Genomic DNA, 7,412 nt, shown 5'->3' with positions numbered 1-7,412 from the left:
TGTGCATTTCTGCTTAGATGTCCTGATGACTTCTTCTCAACCTGCCCAACATCATCTTCACCATCTTTATCCTCAACTTTACCCCAGATGAATCTGCTTTTCTTCTACTAGCCCCTGAGTAATAAGGACGAAAACCTGGACTTCATTCTTGGTTTCTCTGAGACCCTACAAGCCAAGCCAAATCTTATTGGTCTAGTTCCTATGTATTCTTCTGTCAGAATGTATTTTCCACTATCATAACCTATATCACCTTGTATTTAATTTCCTGTTATTTGTCTGAATGTCATTGCTGACTATGAATAAGCTCTATCTTGATCACTTTTGTTTTCATTTTCTACCTTAGAGCCCAGTATATAGTACACTCAGGAAATTGTGTTAAGAAAACTAGTTAATGCTATTAGGTTGCTTTTCTATAAATCCAGACAGCAGCCATCTCCAAAGAAAGTTGGCAAGACAAAAATAAGGCAGGTTGAATCTCCAAGGGCACAGCTAAATATAAAATTACCTGTCAATTTATATCCCAGGAAGACAATTGAGTTTTTCTTTTCATGCTGAGGTATGGATTAGAGCTTGTTGCAAGCAAGATTCTTATTAAACGTGTTGCTTGCTTTATTGAATCACTCCTCTTTGCAGATGCTGAGCAAAGCTAACAGGCTCCCTGGGGGGAAACAGATTGGCCTCACCTGAAAGTTAGAGTTTGTGGTCAGATGACGAGTGAGAGCACTTAGTCTTGCTCCTTTCATGGAACTGTAGTCGATGGGAATGTCTGGGAATTCTGGGAATGTCATAGTGGCAGTAGATGAACTCATTCGAACTGCCCTGCGGCAGGCTATGCTGGGTGGAGGAATGTGCTGGAGAGGCCTCCACGAGCATTGAGTGAAGGGAAAGGCACTGTGCTAGCTGTTTGTGGGGGAGAGAGAAGGTGTAAAAGGGCGGGAATAGTATTCAAGCTCGAGTTGTTCACAGTTTTACGGAGAAGCGGGGCAGGTCAATGTGCAGACTGATGTCACTTATTATACAGGATGTGGAACCCATCATGAGATCTCACTCACACAGAGTTCTGGCCGTTTGTGGCAGGGGAGATCACCTATGGCAGTAGACTCAAGACAGTCTTCACAGAAAATAAAATGTGAAGGCTGGACTTCTGTGTGTGGCTATACTGGGAGAAGGCAGTCGTTGTGGGCAGAGAGGACAAAAATCCCAGACACGGGAAAGTATGGGATGGTGCCAGAACAATGAGAGTCGAATGAGAATTCAGATTACTATAGAGAAGGCCTGGAAGAGACAGTGGACGGTGAGGGAGAGCCTTGCGGTTAGAGCTTCAGGAGTCAGCTACAGAAAGTAAGCCTCCAGACAGCTCATGTTTCATCTTAAAATGTCTACTTCATAATATATCTGTCTTAATTTTAAAACTTAAAAGCTGTTTTCTATTGCTTATAGTTGATTGAAATAGATACATGAGGAAGATTCTGGAGTGCATCCTGTGAAGCCAACTACCCCAGGGCACATTAGCACGTGCACACGGGCAGCAGCCCCCAATTTAGACATAGGTCTTATTTACTTGTCAAATTCATCTGTGAAGATGACTATGTGCTACAAACTATACAAATGTCAGCCATTTAAATCTAAAAAAAAAAAAAAAGCTATGTGGTAGGCACTGTCGTTATCCTCAGTTTAAAGGACACCAAGACTCAAAGATGACCCAAGATCATACTTCTAAGAGAGAGAGAGGTCTAGGATTCAAACCCAGACAACAGGGCTCCATGGATGGGGCTCTGATCACTAACTGGAAAGCCTCTGTTGAAATTATAGGAAATTTTTAACTTTATTTTGTAAATTAAAATGAGCCAGATAGAGAGACTAGTACTTATTTAATGAGTCTAAATGTGTCACTGGTATGCAAAGAATATTTTTCCTAATAAATGCTTACACGTGTGTTTATGCATGTATAGTGGGCTATACGGCTCAGGGGTGAAGTATCTGCCTGCAACGCATGAGCTGCAGGAGATGCGGGTTTGACCCTGAGTGAAAAAGATCCCCTGGAAGAGGGCATGGCAACCCACTCCAGTACTCTTGCCTGGAGAATCCCATGGACAGAGGAGCCTGGTGGGCTACAGTCCATGGGGTCGCAAAGAGTGGAACACGACTAAGGTGACAGCAGGCACGAATACATACACAGTATGTGTGTATACACACATAAACTGTAGGTTTAAATGAGCTGACTTTATCAGTAAGTATGATTTTCACTCCAAATATGTTATAATAGTTATGAACATAAACAACATCTAACCAGGACATTTTGGGCAAGCAGTTGGCTATCGGTAAAGAGACTGCCTGCAATGCAGGAGACCTGGGTTTGATTCCTGGGTTTGGAAGATCCCATGGATCAGGCAATGGCAACCCACTCCAGTATTCTTGCCTGGAGAATCCCATGGACAGAGGAGCCTGGCGGGGTACAGTCTGTGGGGTCACAAGAGTTTGGCTTGACTGAGTGAGCAGGCACACACACAGAAGAGCAGAAGAGATGCAGTGTGCATCTGTGTGCAAAGACAGGAAGTGGGGTGTTACCCCTGAGGCTTGTCAGCACTGATAATAAGACTCTTGGGTGGATCCCTGTTGGAGCTGCCCCAGAGGTCACACATCGCCCTTGATGGGAGATGAAGCACACTCCACTCTGATCTGCCTGGAAAATAAGTCAGCAACAGAAAGTGGTCTTTATAATCCTGTCTTTTGTTGGACAAAGATCTTGAGAAGCTCAGATACTCTAGCCCCCCAAGTTTTCTAAATATAAAACAAAACAAAAATGCTGCTGACAACTCCCTCCCCACCCTCATGACAGTCCAACATGGTTTCTGACCAGGAAGGTGGACTTCATATTCTAAATTCCCCTGATCTCCCCATGACACTGACCAGATTATTCTCCTCAAATAAGTCTTAGTCAACAACTCCCTAGCTACTACATGTAGTTCAGAAACAAGGAGAAGTATGTGAATGAAGAAATAAGTCATCCAGTGATAGGTTCAGTCTAAATTATTTTGTTTAAAATATTATATCCTCAGTTGGTCCCACCTTCTCTTCCCCGAAGTGTGTCCAAAGTCTGTTCTCTATGTCTGTGTCTCTATTACCATTGACGTATATACACTGCTGCTGCTGCTGCTAAGTCACTTCAGTCGTGTCCAACTCTGTGCGACCCCATAGATGGCAGCCCACCAGGCTCCTCCGTCCTTGGGATTCTCCAGGCAAGAACACTGGAGTGGGTTGCCATTTCCTTCTTTAATGCATGGAAGTGAAAAGTGAAAGTGAAGTCGCTCAGCCGTGTCCGACTCTTCACGACCCCATGGACTGCAGCCTACCAGGCTCCTCTGTCCATGGGATTTTCCAGGCAAGAGTACTGGAGTGGGGTGCCATTGCCTTCTCTGAGGTGTTCACTACCATGTGTAACATAGATAGCCAGTGGGAAGCTGCCGTATAACACAGGGAGCTCAGCCTGGTGTTCTGTGACGACCTAGAGAGGTGGGATGGGGTGCAGGGGAGGAGGGAGGTTTAGGAGGGAAGGGACACATGTGTACCTGTGGCTGATTCATGTTGTTGAATGGCAGAAGCCAACAAAGCATTATAAAACAAGGACGGGGAAGCCTGTCATGCTGCAGTTCATGGGGTCACAAAGTCAGACATGACTTAGCGACTGAACAACAATATCCTCCAATTAAAAATTAAAAAAAAATATTATAGGTTGTAAATGTAAGCTGTGAACATGGAGTTCACTGAGTTATTCATTTATTTCTTCATTCCACACATATTTGTTAGTACTAGCTGTGGTTCAGGCACTGCTATAGGCGCTGAAACATGAAAGGGGAATAAAGAAACCTAATAAAACTTTGATTCTAGGACAAGGAGAGAAGTGGTACACGGTCATAGTTATAGAAATAAAAATAAAACATATTGACCCTTTGTCCTCAAAGATATGAAGAGAATTCAAAAGAAGAGATGAGAGTAATTGGAGCTGTTGAGGGCTGTATGCATACGGCAGACAGGGAAGACCTCTGCAGAAGCAGGATGAAGGGTGAGGACCATAAGAGGAGACATGAAGAGGCTGGAAAAAAGAACTCCAGATAGAACCGTGTGATGTACAGCACATGACAAGCTTCTGAAATGGGAAGGGACGGGGCTTCTTTGAATAACAGAAGGGAGGCAGGGAGACATCCAAAGGGAGGAAGTTTAAAGAATCGGCTGGAGGGGCTAACTGAGACCTAGGTCTTAGAGAGTGCAAGGAATTGGCTCCTAGACTTTTTCTTATTATTCTATGGATGACTTTGAAAATGTCATCAGTCCCCATGGGTCCTTGTCATTATCTTTGTGTTCTTGAGTGTGATTGTTGTTATTTTGTCTCTCAGTCATGTCTGACTCTTTGTGACCCCGTGGACTGTAGCCCACCAGGTTCCTTTGTCCACGGGATTTTCCAGGCAAGAATACTGGAGTGGGTTGCCATTTCCTCATCCAGGGGATCTTCCAGACCCACTGGTCCAACCCATGTCTCCTACATCTCCGGCACTGGCAGGCAGATTCTTTGCCACTGAGCTACCTGGGAAGCCCTTGAGTATGACTACCTAAGTCAATTTTGTTGAAACATTTAGAAAACCATGGGAAAGACCATTGGTCATTTTCCTAATTAACTTTATCAGCAATTAAGCTATAACAGGACTTCACTTTTGCCTATTTTGCAGAACTTTTACGTACATTTTCTTTCCCTTTGAAAATGAGAAATGATTGCTTTCAAATAAGTGGCAAAAGATTATGAAAGTCACCCTAGAGAGTGTTTCAAATTTGAGAAGTGTGGTAAGAACAATCCAATCCTCCTTAACTGAGATGGAGGAGAAGTCAAGTGCAGTTCAATATCAATTATCACCATGCAAAGACAGAGGGCTCAAGATGTAAACCGTCCTGGGAAGGCTGGGTTGCACATGTGAAGAAGAGGATGACTCATAAGGCTCATCCATGATCAGACTAGAGTTTCTAGGATATGGGAGGGGTTCCACCTGGGAGACAAACCTGGGAAAAGTGCAATAACTGACTTGGATGATTGAGTGTCCTCGATGCTGAGGTTCTTTTAATTTTTCATCAGTGTTGGATCCCATGGCCTCAGGACTTAGAATTCCTTAGGCATAGGATATACAAGGCCATCATGCTAAACTCATTCTCCATCACTGGCTTGGGCTCTGCTCTCAACTGGAGGGCTAGTTTGGATTGTGTGTGATCCTTGAAGACTTCCGTCTCATCTGTCCAAATTCAGGATGAGAAGTTCACTTGATTAATCAGATTTCCCAAGGTCCTTTCATGGAAGGCCCATTCCATCTTCCATGGGGGGAGGCACCTATTTGCTTGAAGATGAAAGGGTACCATTGACACCCTAATACTCTGGAGTCTGGATCCTGAAAGCAATCCAAAAAAGACAACTTGGTCTCCACTGCTTTTCCTGACAGTACCAACCCTATGTGGTTCCATTCCGTTCCATTTTTTGTCCACACACCTCAGAGGGAAAGGGAAGACCAGACTCTGGCTCACAAGGTTAATTTCACAGGAGGTGGTAGGGAACTTAATATGTGTCAGAGAAGGAAAATAATACACTCCATGTAGGTTTTATTTAATGATCATACCTATGATAAAAACTATTAGTATGCAAATTTCCCATGAGGATGGTAAGCAGCTTACTCAATGTCTTACCTGGCCCTTTCAACTCCCGAGCTCACATTGATAAACATTGCATTCTCCCTATCTTGGGCTCAGGGAGGCTTAAATCCTCAGCAGTAAAATCACTGAAATTGAGAACTTTAGAAACACAGAGAGATGACCCAGAGGGATGGGATGGGGAGGGAGGTGGGAGGGGGGTTCAGGATGGGGAACACATGTACACCCATGGCTGATTCATGTCAATGTATGGCAAAAACCACTACAATATTGTAAAGTAATTAGCCTCCAAATAATAAAAATAAATTAAAAAAAAGAAAGAATGAAAAAAAAAACACCAAACAAGTGCTCTGAATATGAAATTCATAAACTTAAGAACCGAAGTTTAAATTAGGTATTTTATGATTAAAATGTTTGGCTTCAATTGACATATATACATTTTAGAGTAGGTCACGATTCTCATAAACAGGTTTTATGGTTCAGAACCATGGACTGAAGGATAAGAGGAGCAGAGAAGGGCACAGTAATTGTCAGAATGCGTGACAGGAGACCGACCCGCTCAGCTTTCAGTGCACGGTAAGTGGGTGTTAAATCCAGGCTCCATGATGTACGGCGGATCTCTAGAAGTCATTCATCGTACACAACCGAAGTGTAAAGCAGGCTGAGCACCGAAGAATTGACGTGTTTGAACTGTGGTGCTGGAGAAGACGCTTGAGAGTCCCTTGGACTGCAAGGAGATCAAACCAGTCCATCCTAAAGGAAATCAACGCTGAATATTCATTGGAAGGTTTGATGCTGAAGCTGAAGCCCAGTACCGTGGCTACCTGATGTGAAGAGCAGACTCATTGGAAAAGACTTTGATGCTGGGAAAGATTGAGGGCAGGAGGAGAAGGGGATGACAGAGGATGAGATGGTTGGATGGCATCACCGACTCAACGGACATGAGTTTGAGCGAGCTCCGAGATGGTAAAGGACAGGGAAGTCTAATGTGCTGCGGTCCATGTGCTCGCAAACAGCTGGACATGAATTAATGACTGAACAGCACACCCACTGCACACCAACTCCACATTCCCCTCTCCCCCAAGCTCCTGGAAAACACAGCTTTCCTTTCTGTTCTATGAATTTGACTTTCAAGAGAGCTCGTATAAATGGAATCAGGCAGAATTTGTCCTTTGGTTACTGGCTGGCTTCACTTCATATTCACTTCATAATATTGTCCAGGTTCATCAGTGTTCTCACATATGGCACAATTTCTGCTCTTCTAAATTTAAATAGGTTATGTAACATTGCATTGTGTGTGTATGTATGTGTATATATATATATATATATATATATATTATGTATGTATGTATGTATGTTTAGACCACATTTTCCTTGTGCATCAATCTGTTGCAGGACATTTGGGCTGTTTCCATATCTTAGCTGTTGTGAATGATTCTACAATGAATTTGAGACTATGAACAGCTCTCTCATTCCTGATTTCTGTGCTTTTGGATGTGTACACAGAAATGAGATCAATAGATCTATGGCAACTCTATATTTAATTTTTTGAGGAACCTCCACTTACTGTTTGCGCCATTTCACGTCCCCATGAACTGTATACAATTCAATGAACCAACATAATGGTTCTAATTTCTCTACATTTTTGCCAACACTTGTTGTCTTAAAAAAAAATTCCATCCTAGAAAGTATGAGGTGATATATTATTTTGGTTTTGATTGGTATTT

Source organism: Dama dama, chromosome 25 (genome assembly GCF_033118175.1).
Source record: "Dama dama isolate Ldn47 chromosome 25, ASM3311817v1, whole genome shotgun sequence".
Lineage (NCBI taxonomy): Eukaryota > Metazoa > Chordata > Mammalia > Artiodactyla > Cervidae > Dama > Dama dama.
The sequence above is the reverse complement of the archived record's forward strand: the minus strand, read 5'-3'. Positions refer to the sequence as shown.